Genomic DNA, 17,306 nt, shown 5'->3' with positions numbered 1-17,306 from the left:
CTTTCGCTATGATTTTTCTTGGACCAGAAGACACCCAGGAGACTTGGAGTGCAAGTCAGAAAAGCCACGAGGCGGCCACAAGGGTGGAGGGCACGCCCCCAACCTTGTGGGCCCCTCGGTGGCCTCCTGACCTAGATCTTCCTCCTATATATACTCATATACCCTAAAAACTTCTGGGGGAGCACCACTTTTCCATCGCCGCAACCTTCTGTACCCGTGATATCCCATCTTCGAGCCTTTTCCGGCATCCTGCCAGAGGGGGATTCTATCACGGAGGGCGTCTACATCAACACCATTGCCTCTCCAATGAAGCGTAAGTAGTTTACCACAGACCTACGGGTCCATAGCTAGTAGCTAGTTGGCTTCTTCTCTGTCTTTGTTTCTCAATACAAAGTTCTCCTCGACGTTCTTGGAGATCTATTCGATGTAATACTCATTTGCATTGTGTCTGCTGAGATCCGATGAATTGTGGATTTATGATCAGATTATCTATGAATATTATCTGAATCTCCTCTGAATTCTTTTATGCATGATTTGATATCTTTGCAAGTATCTTTGAACTATCAATTTGGTTTGCCCAACTAGATTGTTTTTTCTTGCAATGGGAGAAGTGCTTAGCTTAGGGTTCAATCTTATGTTGCTTGATCCTAGTGACAGAAGGGGAACCGACATGTATTGTATTGCTGCCATCGAGGATAAAAATATGGGGTTTTCATCATATTGTTTGAGTTAATTCCTCCACATCATGTCATCAAGCTGAAGGCGTTACTTCGTTCTTTATGAACTTAATAGTCTAGACACATTCTGGATAGCGGTCGATGTGTGGAGTAATAGTAGTAGATGCAGAACCGTTTCGGTCTACTTGACACGGAAGTGATCCCTATATTCATGATCATTGCCTTGAATATCGTCATAACTTTGCCTCTAGTGAAACCTATGGACCCGGGTCTATTTTCCATTGTATTGTCGGTGTTCTTGGAACGGCGGTCCCCAGACTTGCCTGCTTGCGGCCCACGGCGTGGCTTTGCTGGCAGGCCTGTATGGCCCATCTTCATCAACAAGGAATGAAGACCCTCACGAGGGGCCAAGCCTCGCGAGGCGGACGACACAAGACCTCCTCAGGAGAAGCCTCATCGGGCCGGCTCGTGAGGGGCGGAGAGTTCAAGGTTGGGCAAACCTCATGAGGTTCTCGTGACATGAGCCATGACGACCGAGGCCAGGCGGGTGCCAGCGTGCAGCGTCCTTGTTTCCTCTTTAGTGCTAAGGGGGCAGGCACGGAGTACCAAGGCATCAAGCAAAGGTTTCCATATTGGTGCAACGAGACCAAGACCAGAAGAACGGCAAGACGGAGGTCACCGTAGAGCCCAGGATGGCGTCACCGCCAAAACCTTTCGCAAGCGCAGACCACCTTTTTCAGGATAGCTTGTACTAGTTGTCCCCTTTCAAATTGGCCGTTGTTGGCTCCCTTCCTGCTCAATATTTGGGGAGAGGACCAGGGCCTCTATAAATAGGACTAGCCACCATCAAAGGCAGGGGGAGAATCGAAGATCATCCTCAGCTACACAAGTGCACCAAACACAAGAACACCTCAACCTGAGGAGGCTGTTCTTCCCCTTGTACCGTTCATCCTCAGCCCAAGAGGCAATCCACCACCACCACACTGTAATAGGGTATTACACCACAACGGTGGCCCGAACCAGTATAAATCTTGTGTCCTTTGTGTTGCGAGTTCGTCGAGCTAGTTCGTGAGATCAAGGCTAAGTTAGGATGCGGATCGATAGGGGGGGAGATTTTCTTGCGCAGCCCAGTGTTCGAACCTCAAGGGTTTTGCCGGAACCCATGATCCGACATTTGGCGCACCGGGTAGGTGTGCGCCAGAGTCTTCCTTCCGTCGGCTCGCGCTCCACCATCTTCATGCCCGCTCCCCATGGCGGACGCCCCTCCAGCTGGATCCACCGGTGCCCACGGCAGCGCTCGGGGGCTCCGAGCCCTCGCCCCCGCCTTGCGGTGGGTGCAGTGACCACCCAAGTTCAAGCCGGAGATGTCGCCATGCTACGACGACACGGCGGACCCGTCGGCTTTCCTGCTGGCATACGAGGAGGCCGTCCTGGAAGCCGGGGGCGACAACAAGGTCATGGCCAACTGGTTCCCAATGGCCCTTGCGGGCGCGCCGCGCGCCTGGCTCCTCCACTTGCCGGAGTCTTCTGTCACCACCTGGGAGGAGATGCGCGGCCTCTTCATCACACGCTTCGAGGAACCGGCGGCCCCCGTCGTCGCAGCTCTTCTCGGCGGTTCGCAAGCACCACCCTCGAGATCGGCACCCGAACCGACGGTGGCCGCGCGCTCATGGCCAATTGGTTCCCAATGGCCCTTGCGGTCACGGCCAATTGGTTCCCAATGGCCCTTGCGGTCATGGCCAACTGGTTCCCAAGCACCAGCCTCAGATCGGCGGTCATGGCCAACTGGTTCCCAATGACCCTTGCGGGCGCGCCACGCGGCTGGCTCCTCCACTGGCCGGAGTCTTTTGTCGCCACCTGGGAGGAGCTGCGCGCTCTTCGTCACACGCTTCGGGGAACCGGCGGCCCCCGTCGTCGCAGCTCTTCTCGGCGGTTCGCAAGCACCACCCTCAGATCGGCACTTCAAGTCGTACCTTCGCCAGATCGGCGTCGCCTCCAAGCGCCTGGGGGCTCCGCCCGGCTGGGCCGCGCCTGAGGCCAACCTCACCTTCAACTCGGAGGACCATCCCACCTCCACCGTCGGTTCAGATGCGCTCCCGATGCTGTGCGCACCCACCATCTGCCACGTATCCATCACCAAGACGCTCGTCGATGGCGGCGCCGGCCTCAATGTGCTCTCTGTCGAGGCCTTCAGCCTCCTTCATGTACAGTTTGAGCGACTCCTCCCTAGCAAGCCTTTCTTGGGAGTTGGCGGGGGCCCCGCCCGCTCCCTGGGGCATATCCGCCTCCCCGTGACCATCGGCACGTGCGACAACTACCGCACCGAGCTCATCAACTTCGACATCGCCCGCATTGGCCTTCCATACAACGCCATCCTCAGGTACCCAGCTTTGGCCCAGTTCATGGCAGCAACCCATCCTGCTAACAATCTCATGAAGATGCCGGGGAGCCAGGGCGTCCTCACCATCAAGGGGGATGCCAAGGAGGCCCTGGCGGTGCTCAAGCTCACCCTCAAGGCCACCGCGGCAGCGCGACCCACCGAGACGGATACTTCCAAGGCCAAGGGGGCCGTACCAACCAAGAAGAAGCAGTTCTTCACTTAGGCCAAGGCAGAAACCAAGCAAGTGTTGGTCGAGGAGGACGGATCCTCAGGGGCAACCTTTACCATAGGCGCCAACCTCGAGCCCGCTCAGGAGGAGGCGCTAGTGAAGTTTTTGCGTGCAAACAAGGAAGTGTCCGCCTGGGAGCCCGAACAGCTGGTAGGGGTCCCAAGAGAGGTAATAGAGAACCACCTGAAGGTGTGCCCCAACGTATGCCCTGTGAAGTAGAAGGCAAGGCGGCAGTCCACGGAGAAGCAAGCTTTCATTGTCCAAGAAACCCGCAAGTTGGAGGCCACGAGTGTCATTCGCGAGGTTCGTTACCCCGAGTGGCCGGCGAACCCCGTCGTCGTACCCAAGAAAGGCGGGAAGGAGCGGAGGTGCGTCGACTTCACCAACCTCAACAAGGCCTGCCCCCAAGATCTGTTCCCGCTTCCGCGCATCGAACAGATCGTCGACTCCACCACCGAGTGCGATTTGCTATGCTTCCTGGATGCGTTCTCAGGATATCACCAGATCAAGATGGTGGTAGAAGATGTGGAGAAGACGGCCTTCCTGACCCCGTGTGGGGTGTACTGCTACACCTGCATGCCGTTCGGACTGCGTAACATGGGCGGAACCTTCCAGCGACTCATGCACATCACCTTGGGCCAGCAGCTCGGGACAAATGCTGAAGCCTACGTCGATGACATCGTGGTGAAGTCTCGGGAGGCAGAGACCTCGATCCGACACCTAGAGTAGACCTTTGAAAGCCTTCGCCAGGTGGACTTGCGGCTCAATCTAGAGAAATGCGTGTTCGGCGTCCCTTCCGGCAAGCTACTGGATTTCCTGGTGTCCCACAGGGGGATCGAGGCCAACCCAGAAAAGGTGAAGGACATTGAAGACATGAGTCCACCATAGACCCTCAAGGAAATGTAGAAGCTGGTTGGTAGAGTGACTGCATTGGTGCGCTTCATCTCAAAGCTGGGAGAGCGCGCCCTGCCCTTCTTCAAGCTGATGAAAAAGACGGGCCCATTCGAGTGGACCCCGGAGGCCGACCAAGATTTCCAAGACCTCAAGAGATACCAGACCAGCCCACCCGTAATGGTGGCGCCATGACCTTGCGAGCCACTAGTGCTCTACCTGGCTGCCAGTCCGTACTCAGCCAGCGTGGCCCTGGTGGCGGTTCAGGAAGAAAACCAAGCCAAGGGCGCATTGTACCATGCCACACCTCCAGCAAAGACGACGAAGGACCAGAAGGGCGCCGCAGAGGGTCAGGCTCGGCAGGACAATGCCCTCGAACCCGCGAAGACTTCGGCAAGCGACCAAGCATCAGGGGCTCAACCCCCTCAGGAGGATCCTTAGCTCCTAGGGGACGCAAACCTCGTCAGGACATGAACCCTCGTCGAGCACCCGGTATACTTCGTCAGCACGGTGTTGAGGGACACAAGAGCGCGATACCCCATGCCTCAAAAGCTCCTACTCGCACTCCTAGTCGCCTCGCGAAAGCTGCGGCACTACTTCTAGGGCCACCCCATCAAGGTCGTCTCAACTTACCCATTGGAGAGAGTTCTCAGGAGCCCCAACTCTGCCGAAAGAGTCGCTGAATGGAACATCGAGTTGCAAGCATTCCATCTGGAGTTCAGTACCACCAGGGTCATCAAGGGGGCCGCGCTCGCTGATTTTGTGGCAGAGTCGACAGACGCCCCAGCATTTGAACAAGGCGAGGACCGGTCCCTCTCGCTGGGAAGCGAGGCGCCTGATGGCTGGGTCATGTATTTCGATGGCGCCTTCGCGCGTCAGGGCACGGGGGCTGGAGCTGTACTCATCTCGCCCACTCAGGACAAGCTGTACTACACTGGACAGCTCTGGTTCCAGCAGGGCAACAAGGTCTCCAACAACATTGCAGAATACGAGGGCCTCATAGCCGGCCTGAAGGCTGCAGCAGCACTAGGGGTCAAGCGTCTCACCATCAGGGGCGACTCATAGCTCCTCGTCAACTTCTCCAATAAGGTGTACGAGCCGAAGGACGAGCACATGGAGGCATACCTCATGGAGGCGCGCAAGATGCAGAAGCAATTTCTGGGCCTAGAATTGCGGTACGTGCCCCGAGGCACCAACAAGGAAGCAGACGACATCGCCACAAGAGCATCCAAGCGACAGCCCCAGGATCCTGGCGTCTTCGAGGAGCGGCTGTTCAAGCCATCGGCCGCGCCGCCACTTTCGAGAGCAACTCAGCCTCGGGAGGAACTCCCACAGCCGCCAGCCTCAGGAGCCCCAGCCTGCGGTCCGACCTCAGGAACACGCCTACTCCTAGCGCTCGATCCCCAGGAGGGATGCTAGACCAAGGAATTCAAGGAATACCTGATACAAGGGGAGCTGCCAGAGAAGGAGGAGGTCCGGAACGCGTGGCCCGTCAGGCCACGACATACTGCATCCAGGACGGTGAGTTATACAGAAAGCAACCAAATAACATTACACTGTGTTGCATCTCTAGGGAACAGGGGAAAGAGCTGATAGCTGACATACACGATGGAGACTATGGGCACCACTCGTCGTCATGAACCCTCGTCGGCAAGGCATTTCGAAGTGGATTCTACTGGCCTACGACACTCAACGACGCGACCGAGCTGGTGATGTCCTACGAGGCCTGTCAATTCCACGCCAAGAAGATCCATCAGCTAGCTCAGGGCCTCCATACTATCCCACTCTCATGGTCGTCCGTGGTCTGGGGTCTAGATATTCTGGGCCCGTTTCCTCAGGCGCCTGGGGGCTATCGATACCTCTACGTCACCATCGACAAGTTCACCAAGTGGCCGGAGGTTGAAGCTGTCCGCGCCATCCCAGCTGGCTCTGCAGTCAAGTTCATTAAGGGCCTCGTGAGCCGCTTTAAGGTCCCCAACCGCATCATCACCGATAACGTCCCGCAGTTCACTAGTAATCTCTTCAAGTCATATTGTGCTAACCTTAGAACGCAGATCTGCTACGCCTCAGTAGCACACCCCAGGAGCAACAGCTAGGCCGAACGCGCCAACGCGGAGGTCCTAAAGGGCCTCAAGACCAGGACCTTCAAGAAAAAGCTCGAGGCCTGCGGCAGGGGCTGGCACGACGAGCTCCAGTCGGTGATGTGGTCGATCCGCACCACCGCCACCAAGCCAACAGGCGAAACCCCACCCTTCCTCGTCTTTGGAGCTGAAGCAGTCCTCCCTCACGAGGTCGAGCATCGCGCCGCACGGGTCCTAGCATTTGATGAGATGTAGTAGGATGCCATGCGGGGGATGGATCTCGTGCTAGGGGAGGAGCGACGCTGTGAAGCTGCACTACGGGCGGCAAGATACCAGTAGGCGCTGTGGCGGTACCACTGCCGCAGTGTCTGGTCCAGGACTCTTGAGGTGTGTGACCTCGTCCTGAGGCGGGTGCTCTCCAGGGAGGGGCTGCATAAGCTCTCTCCTATGTGGGAGGGCCCGTTCAAGGTTGTCCACGTCTCCAGGCCTGGCGCCGCGCGCCTAGAGACACGGGACAGGGTACCCGTCTAGAACACCTGGAACATCCAACACCTCCGGAAGTTCTACCCATGAAGAAAGGCCCAGTGCCTGTGAAGAAGGCCCGATGCCTGTGAAGAAAGGCCTAGTGCCTTTGAAGAAGGCCCAGTGCCTGTGAAGAAGGCCCAGTGCCTGTGAAGCAAGGCCCCATGCCTGTGAAGAATCGCCGCCCGTGACACTCTCATGTAATAATGAGTGGGGCTGTACATGCCTGGGAGCCTCAGGAGAGCCGCCCTTGGGCCTCGGGGGCTCCCACCCATGCCGAGTGGCAGCACTTAGCTCTGCGCTGGTGAGAAGTTGTCGAAGACTAGACTAGGTGCTGGACGCGGCTTTTCATTTGCTTTCCGAAGTTGGCTCGCCCCTCTTTTAATCGAAGCTTGCTTTCTGGTGTCTATTGTTGGTTCCGTTTTATCGCTTTCTACCTTCGCCTCTTTGGTCGACGTAAACTATCCCTTGCGTCCCTCGCAAGGGGGCTGGACAGGTACCTTCGTGAGCTTCCTCCTTCTGTCTTTTCGTGAGGCACCCTCGTTCGAGCCCACAAGCTGGCGCACCTCTCCTGGTCTGTGCCCCACGGGCATCGCGACGCGAAGCACTGAGTCAAGGCCAGCGGCGCCTATAACCAAACCCCGGGTGAGCGATAAACCTCTTAATAATTTTTCGTAGTTCCTAAGTGCATATCAGGTGAAGGAGACCTCGACAAGCACTAGGAAGCGAGCACCTCATGAGGAGGAGGTCACTCAAAACAAGTCGAGCTAAGTTATCCCTACATAAAACGATAATGTTACGACACGGGACAGGAACGGCAAACATAACATAACGATTGGGACCATAGTTCGATACACGCCCCTCCGGGGCCCATTCTGGTTTCTTTTTAATGCAGGAAGGAAAGGAAGAACAAAATAAGTGGCACCTACAGCGGTCCATGGGCGCTGGCCCCAGCGCTCGCCTGAGCTCAGTCGGACCCCTCCTCGTGCTGCACAGAGGCGCGGCGACGAGACGACCCGCCACCGTCTTGGAAGAGGGTACGGCTGAGTGGCAGCTGGTCGTAGCTGCCACTGCTGGAGCTGTCGTTGGGGGAAGAGCTACCGTAGCTAGACGAGGCGCGGTCGGAGCTAAGGGCGAGTTCGCTCCCATCCTTGTCGCGGCCGTCGCCAAGGCCGAGCACCTCCTCACCGTGTTCACCTCGAGGCAGCACCCGACGCGGCGACCATCTTCCCCGAACACCCACACATAGAGGGTCGCATTGCCGTCGTGCTTGAAGTGAAGGGAGCACCGCTTGCCCAGACCGCACGCGCGGGCGAACGTCTGCCAACCGCGGGCCAGAGCAACATTGCCCGCGGCGGAGGCCTCGACCACAACCCAGGAAGCCCTACAGGAGCAGCCGTCCGCCAGCAGCCAAAGCCCACCAGGAGCTGAGGCCAGCAGCTCGTCGGCAAGGAAGCGCGGGAGCTGAAGCCAGTTGCCGGTCGGGTCCTCCGACTAGACGACGAACTCCAGTAGCATCTCCGCTGAGTGGAAGCGTGGCCTGGGAGGCCGTGCGACCACGGCGTGCCTCCCCTCATCGAAGGGACCACCACAACCAGAGCGACCCTTGCCCCGCGAAGCGGCACCATCGCGGCTGCGTGGAGCCGCGGCGGGGGTTGCGGTGTGCTTGCGGGGACGGCCGCATCCACGCTTGGGCACCAGAGAGCCGGGCCCCTCGCGAGGGGCCTTCCCCTTCTCCGTGGTGGTGAACCTCCTTGATGGCGCCATTGGTGGCAGGAGAGGAGCAAGGAAGGAGAAGAAGCGGAAGAAGAAGAGGAAGGATGGGCGATGGGGGCTCCGCCCCCCTCTCACTTATACCAGGTGGAGCCCAACCAGCACCCCCACGATCACAGGTAATGATGGTTTCCTTACTTGTCGCATGGACTTGTCACGTCGGGAAGTTGCTGAGGTAACCTCGGGAAGCGATGACACCCACGTCCAATCAACTGCCATGCGTCGATAGAGGCCGCAGGCTATTGGGGCCCGCGGCGCTCCGCACTTGACCCTTGGCTTCGCCTCGAAGCCAAGCCCGAGCGCGCCTTGGACGCGGGTGCTACTGTCGGCGTTCTGGGAACGGGGGTCCCCAGACTTGCCTGCCTGCGGCCCACGACGTGGCTTTGCTGGCAAACCTGTACGGCCCATCTTCATCAACAAGGAATCAAGAACCTCGCGAGGGGCCAAGCCTCGCGAGGCAGATGACACAGGACCTCCTCAGGAGCAGCCTCATCAGGCCAGCTCATGAGGGGCAGAGAGTTCAAGGTCGGGCAAACCTCGTGACGTTCTCGTGACGTGAGCCATGACGACCGAGGCCAGGCGGGCGCCAGCGTGCGCAGCGTCCTTGTTTCCTCTTTAGTGCTAAGGGGGCAAGCACATGCGCGGAGTACTGAGGCATCAAAGCAAAGGTTTCCACATGGTGCAACGAGACCAAGACCAGAAGGATGGCAAGATGGAGGTCACCGTGGAGCCCAGGACGGCGTCACCGCTAGAACCTTTGGCAGGCGAAGACCACATTTTGTCAGGATAGCTTGTACTAGCTGTCCCCTTTCAAATTGGCCGTTGTTGGCTCCTTTCCCTCTCAATAATTGGGGAGAGGACCATGGCCTCTATAAATAGGACTAGCCACCACCATAGGCAGGGGGAGAATCGAAGATCATCCTCAGCCACACAAGTGCACCAAGCACGAGAACACCTCAACCTAAGGAGGTTGTTCTTCCCCATGTACTGTTCATCCTCATCCAAAGAGGCTATCCACCACCACCACACTGGAGTAGGGTATTACACCACAACGGTGGCCTGAACCAGTATAAATCCTGTGTCCTTTGTGTTGCGAGTTCGTCAAGCTAGTTCGTGAGATCTAGGCTAAGTTAGGATGTGCATCGATAGGGGGGAGATCTTCGTGCGCACCCCAGTGTTCGAACCTTAAGGGTTTTGCCGAAACCCATGATCCGACACATATAAGTTTCCGGTCTACATTTCTAGTTTCCTATTTACTTTCTTTTGCAATCTTTTGCAGTCTTCCATAAACCAAAAATACCAAAAATACTACTTTACCGCTTATCCATCTCTATAAGATCTCAGATTGCAAATATCCGTGAAGGGATTGACAACCCCTTTATTGCGTTGGGTGCAAGGTTGGCATTTGTTTGTGCAGTTACTCGGTGGCTTACGCATTGTCTCCTACTGGATTGATACCTTGGTTCTCAAAACTGAGGGAAATACTTACGCTACTTTGCTGCATCACCCTTTCCTCTTCAAGGGAAAAACCAACGCAAGCTCAAGAGGTAGAAAGAAGGATTTCTGGCGCCATTGCCGGGGATATCTACGCCAAGATGAGACATACCAAGTACCCATCGTAAACTCTCATCCCTTGCAGTAATTATTTTCCATTCACCTCTCTTTTTCCTCTCCCCCACTTCTAAAACGATTTTCGAAAAGATTTTCCTTTTCTACGCCCCTATTTTGTTCGATCTTATGTTGCTTGTGTTTCCATGTGCCTTCTATTTGCTTGCATCTTTGCTTGCGAAATATCTATTGATATGGATCCACTCAAATTTTTCTAACTGGATCATCTTAGATCCATATGTGCTCGTGCTGAAACCCCAACTAGTTTAGTTGAGGGAAGATCTTCAAATGAACATGCTCATTTTGTGTGTCATTGTTTGTCTGAAAAAGGGAATCTCTTATGGAATCAAATAAATTGTTTGCTATTCTATGCTATGCTTGGAATCTTTATTAAATTTATGATTTTACTTGTTGCTCTAAGAACCCTAAAAACACCTTCCCTACCTATGTCAGTTTAATGATAATGAAATCTTATCTTCTTATGAAAAGGGTGTTTATAGTTACTATGATATCGAACAAATTGAAGAATTTGTTGCCTTTAAGGGTGCTTATGAAGTTGCTTCTTTGATTGAAAAGTATGATATTACTCTCTACAAATCTGAAAATTTTGACATACCTAAATATTGCTATGAAAACTAGTCTCATAATGCCTATGTCAAAGAATTTATTGAGAGAATGACCATTGCTTTGGAAGAAAATAATGATATGCATGAATCTATACATAATTATGATTCTAATGATTTGGTTGAAATATCCCTTGATGAATATGATGCTTGCTATTCTTATGGCCATGATGCCAATATTTGTGGAGATGAATTTGCTATAGTTCCTTATGTTAAACATGATATTATTTCTATTGCACCCATACTTGATAGTTCCTTGAATCAAAAGCATGATTGCAATGATGTTATTATAAATTATATTAATGTAAATTGTGCTAATAATATGCAAAACCCTAAGCTTGGGGATGCTAGTTTTTCTATGTCCACTATTTGTTGCAATGATCATGATTGGGGTGATTCTTCTTGTGATCTTAAAAATTTATTTAAGCCCCATGATGTATATGAGATTGATAATAATGTTTGCAATAATATTGAAAGTGGGTTTGGAAGAGTGTCAAGTTTAGATCACACATATTTGGAGAATGTTCAATCTCATGATTTTTTTTATAAAATTGGGTTTGGAGAGGTCATGACTTTAGTTAATGTTAATCCCACTATTTCGGAAGAGTGTCAACTTTGCATGCATGTGGATCATGTAGAGAAATTTCTATGTAATAGCTATATTTTTTAATTTGAATATGATCCTACATGTAATTATTATGAGAGAGGGAAATATGATTGTAGAACTTTTCATGTTACTAAATTACCTCTCTTCATGTTGAGGTTGTCTATGTTTTATTCTTCTTCCTTGCATATGCTAGTTCTTGCTTGCCTTGATAATTTATTTGCTTATAAAATACCTATGCATAGGAAGTATGTTGGACTTAAGTGTGCTTGTCACATATTTTATGATGCTCTCTTTGTGCTTCAATTCTTGTCTTTCATGTGAGCATCATTGAAATCTCAATGCCTAACTAAAAGGCTTTAAAGAACATCGCTTGTTGGGAGCCAACCCAATTTTATTTTTGTTTTTGCTTTTTAGGTTCTATTTTGCAAGAAATATTTCATCTAATCTCTGGTTAGATGTGGTTTATGTTTAATTTAGTGTTTGTGCCAAGTAAGACCTTTGGGATAGCTTACGGTGATAGTTGATTTGATCCTGATGAAAAATAGAAAATTTTGCGCCCAGGAGATTAGTTTTCATTTTTTACGGAAGCACGATAAAATACTGAGTCTTTCTGCATAGGATTAATAAATAAATTTTCCAAGACTTCCTAATTTCCCAGGATTTTAGGAGTTACAGAATATTCCAAATATCCACATTGCTATAGACTGTTCTGTTTCTGACAGATTCTGTTTTTTCGTGTGTTGTTTGCTTATTTTGATAAGTCTATGGCTAGTATCAGGGGGTTTGAACCATGGAGAAGTTGGAATAAAGTAGATATTACACCAATATAAATACATAGTGAGTTCACAATAGTACCAAAAGTGGTGATTTATTTTCTTATACTAACGGAGCTTACGAGATTTTCTGTTGAAGTTTTGTGTTGTGAAGTTTTCAAGTTTTGGGTAAGGATTTGATGGACTATGGAATAAGGAGTGCCAATAGCCTAAGCTTGGGGATTCCCAATGCACCCCAAGGTAATATTCAAGGAGGCCAAAGGGCCTAAGCTTGGGGATGTCCCGGGAAGGCATCCCCTCTTTCATCTTCATCTATCGGTAACTTTACTTAAGGCTATATTTTTATTCACCACATGATATGTGTTTTGCTTGGAGTGTCTATGATTTGAGTCTTTTCTTTTTATTTTGCCACAATCATCCTTGCTGTACACACCTTTTGGGAGATACACGCATGAATCGTGATTTATTGGAATGCTCTATGTGCTTCACTTATATCTTTTGAGTTAGGCAAAATTTGCTCTAGTGCTTCACTTATATCTTTTTAGAGCACGGCTGTGGTTTTATTTTATAGAAATTGATGAACTCTCGTACTTCACTTATATTATTTTTAGAGTCTTCTAGAACAGCATGGTAATTTCCTTTGGTTATTAAATTATTCCTAATATGGTAGGCATCCAAGAGGGATATAATAAAGACTTTCATATGAAGTGTATTGAATACTATGAGAAGTTTGATTCCTTATGATTGTTTTGAGATATGAAGATGGTGATATTAGAGCCATGCTAGTGATTAGTTGTGAATTTGAGAAATACTTTTGTTAAGGTTTGCGAGTCCTGTAGCATGCATGTATGGTGAACCGTTATGTAACGAAGTTGGAGCATGAGATGTTTTTTGATTGTCTTCCTTATGACTGGCGGTCGGGGACGAGCGATCGTATTTTCCTACCAATCTATCCCCCTAGGAGCATGCACGTAGTACTTTGTTTCGATGACTAATAGATTTTTGCAATAAGTATGTGAGTTATTTATGACTAATGTTGAGTCCATGGATTATACGCACTCTCACGTTTCCACCATTGCTAGCCTCTCTAGTACCGCACAACTTTCACCAGCACCATAAACCCACCACATAATCTTCCTCCAAACAGCCACCATACCTACCTATTATGGCATTTCCATAGCCATTCCGAGATACATTTCCATGCAACTTTCCACTGTTCCGTTTACTATGACATACATCATCATTGTCATATTGCTTTGCATGATCATGTAGTTGACATCGTATTTGTGGCAAAGCCACCGTTCATCATTTTTTACATGTTGCTCTTGATTCATTGCACATCCCGGTACACTGCCGGAGGCATTCACATAGAGTTATATTTGTGTTCCTGTATCGAGTTGTAAGTAAATAGAAGTGTGATGATCTTCATTATTAGAGCATTGTCCCATGTGAGGAAATATAAAAAAGGAAAGGAGAAAGGCCAAATAAAAAAGAGAAGGCCCAAAAAAAGATAAAATAAAAAATGAGAGAAAAAGAGAGAAGGGATAATGTTACTATCCTTTTTCCACACTTTTGCTTCAAAGTAGCACCATGATCTTCATGATAGAGAGTCTCTATATTGTTTTGACAATACATCACAAATGCCATTCCGTGGCAAAACCGATAATTTTTCATTTCACTTTTGCCACTCTTAGCTTTTGACAATGTATCTCAATTGCCACTCTAAATTTTTTGCTTTTGCCACTTGTAACACCCTTGATGCGACTATATCTCCCACATGTCGAGGCACGACTTAGAGGCATAATCGCATTGAAGGAATATGTCGCAAGTTAGGCAATCTTCACAACATCCCATGTAAAATATATGTAATAAAGGGGAGATAACATAGTTGGCTTACACTCGCCACGTCAATCCAAACACTCATGGCCCGACTACGGCGCCAAAATAAAAGATAACCCAACAAGCGACACGGTCCCGATCACCCCCAACTGGGCACCACTACTGATCATCGGGAAAGGAAACATAGTCTCGTTGAGAGTCCTCGTCGAACTCCCACTTGATCTCAAGCGCGTCTCCTGGAGCAGAATCATCGGGCCCTGCAACTGGTGTAATAGTAATCTGTGAGCCACAGGGACTCAGCAATCTCGCACCCTCGCGATCAAGACTATTTAAGCTTATAGGTAAGGTAAGGTAAATATGTGGAGCTGCAGCAAGCGACTAGCAAAATATGGTGGCTAACTTATTCACAAAAGAGAGCGAGAAGAGGAGGCAAAGCGCGAGCGGGAAACTAGAGAACAACCTGCGCAAACATTACTCCAACACCGTGTCCACTTCCCGGACTCCGCCGAGAAGAGGCCATCACGGTAACACACTCAGTTGATTCATTTTAATTAAATTAAGGTTCAAGTTATCTACAACCGGACATTAACAAATTCCCATCTGCCCGTAACCGCGGGCACGGCTTTCGAAAGTTCAAATCCCTGCAGGGGAGTCCCAACTTAGCCCATGACAAGCTCTCACGGTCAACAAAGGAATAGACCTCCTCCCAAGACGTTCCGATCAGACTCGGTATCTCGGTTCTTCAAGACACTTCAACAGGTTAAAACAAGACCAGCAACACCGCCCGAATGTGCCGACAAATCCCGATAGGAGCTGCACATATCTCGTTCTCAGGGCACACTCAGATTGTCTAAACTTCTGGTAGGCCAGCCCAGAGTTGCCCCTGGTAGCCACCGGCGGCTGACGAGTTGGACCAACACTCAGAGGAGCACTGGCCTGGGGGGGGGGGTTTAAAATAAGATGACCCTCGGGCTCCGGAAACCCAAGGGAAAAAGAGGCTAGGTGGCAAATGGTAAAACCAAGGTTGGGCATTGCTGGAAAAGCTTTAATCAAGGCGAAAAATCAAGGGGTTCCCATTATAACCCAACCGCGTAAGGAACACAAAATCCGGGAACATAACACCGATATGACGGAAACTAAGGCGGCAAGAGTGGAACAAAACACTAGGCGAGAGGCCGAGCCTTCCACCCTTTACCCAGTATATAGATGCATTAAGATAACAAGATAATATAATGATATCCCAACAAGTAAATATTGTTCCAACAAGGAGCGGCCTTCCATCTTCACCTGCAACTAGCAACGCTATAAGAGGGGCTGAGCAAAGTGGTAACATAGCCAATCAACGGTTTGCTAGGACATGATGGGTTAGAGGTTTGACATGGCAATTTGTGAGGCTTGAAAGCAAATGGTAGGCATCGTAGCAATGGCATAGCAAAAGAGCGGGCAATCTAGCATAGCAAAGATAGTAGTGATTTCGACGGTATGATCATCTTGCCTGCAAAGTTGTCAGAGTTGACTGGATCCTCGAAAGCAAACTCAACGGGCTCCTTGTTAGCGAACTCGTCTCCCGGCTCTACCCAAACAAGACAAACAAGCAACAAGGGCACAATCAACCACGTGCAAGGATCAAACAAGATGATGCAAAGATTGTATGCTATGCGGGATGCGATGCGGGATGCATATGCAAGAATTGACAAGGGATGCATGAACCTGGCCTCAACATGGGAATCCAAGTGTGCCACTAGAAAGAAGAGATGAAATCGCTTGAAAACGATATAAAGAACGCCGGAATCGGAGTTTCGGTTTGGAAAAGGCAAGCAATACAAATATGACACCGGTTTGCGATTTACAGCAAGTAGCCATCTAAATGCAATGAGATGAGCAAGCTACAGAACCCAAACATGGCAACAAAATATATGGCAGGGATGAATTCAAGATGCTTAACAAAAGTCTAGCACTGAGCTACGGCCAATTCATCCATTAACAGGTTCAAACAAGCATGGCAAAATGCATATGGCAAACAGATTTCAGACTTAGTGAAATTAACACTTGTCTGGAATTTCAGATCAGGTAGCACACTTCGGAGCAACAAAACTACATGCTACAGGAACTGAACATGTCAAAGTAGAGCATGGCATGGAGCTACTCAAAGAGCTTAACAAAAGTCCCTTAGTGACCTTGAGCCAAAAGGGATCAGAAAATACAATTGCAAGCATGTGAACATGGCAAAAACATAATCAGATCACAGACTTAGTGAAAACTGGAGCACGCTGAAAACAGATATCAAGTAGGCATGTTTACGAGCTCGATGCACTCAAAACGGAGCAAGTCATGACAAGCTAAGCATACACCCATCAAGAATACACAAAATGCAAGCTAGAAATGGCAAGAACAATAGCATAGCATGCACGGATCAACTACAACATCATCGGCAAAATTGCAAACAAGTTGACAATCTTCCCAGATTCACGAAGTAGCAAAAGTAGAGCTCGATTGACTCAAGTTAGGGTGCTCCATAATTGCAAACAAAGACATGGATGGATAGAGCACTACAAGATTAATAAAACATCCTTACCGATCATCCTCAAAAGAGGCACGGATCGCTAGGAAACAACATGAACATATGGCCATATGAGATAAACAGATTAAGGACTTAGTGGAAATGCTAAGTCCCTGAAATCAGAATTACCAAGTGCACCACTTTGCAAGCTTGTGCTAGTCACCACACACATCACAAAATACATGGGTTGAACCTCTGGAAATATGGCAAAACCCTTAACAAAACACATGTAGAGCTCACGGGCATATCATGCACACAATAATCATGGCAAAAATGACAAAAAGCTAAATGGAGCAGCAGATCTGACAATTATCTCAAGTAGTCCTCTTCTAACAGCATTTCGGGCATCAAGATGAACTCAAATGAAAATGATATAATGGAATGAAATGATGTACTCTCTGAGATGAACATTATGATATGCTATATGCCAAAAACGGAGTTACGGATGCAAAATTACGAGGCTATGAACATGAGCACTTGGACTAGGGTTAGGAACAACAGTCAACCGAGAGTCTCCTCAGATCCAGATCCAGCGCGTGGATCGAGGCACGCCGGAGTTACTGTAGACGCCGGAGAACTCGCCAGAGAGGAGGAGGCCGGGCGGAGTCGAGGTAGGGCAGGGCGGCGGAGGCGGCCGGCGTGGCCGGGGATGCGCCGGCGACGAGGTCGGCGGCCGGGCGCGCGGAGATGGCCGGAGAGGCTCGGGCGAGGCCGGGCGGCGATGTCGCGGAGGCGGCGGGTGG

Source organism: Triticum dicoccoides, chromosome 5A (assembly GCF_002162155.2).
Source record: "Triticum dicoccoides isolate Atlit2015 ecotype Zavitan chromosome 5A, WEW_v2.0, whole genome shotgun sequence".
NCBI lineage: Eukaryota > Viridiplantae > Streptophyta > Magnoliopsida > Poales > Poaceae > Triticum > Triticum dicoccoides.
Note: the sequence above shows the minus strand (reverse complement) of the source record.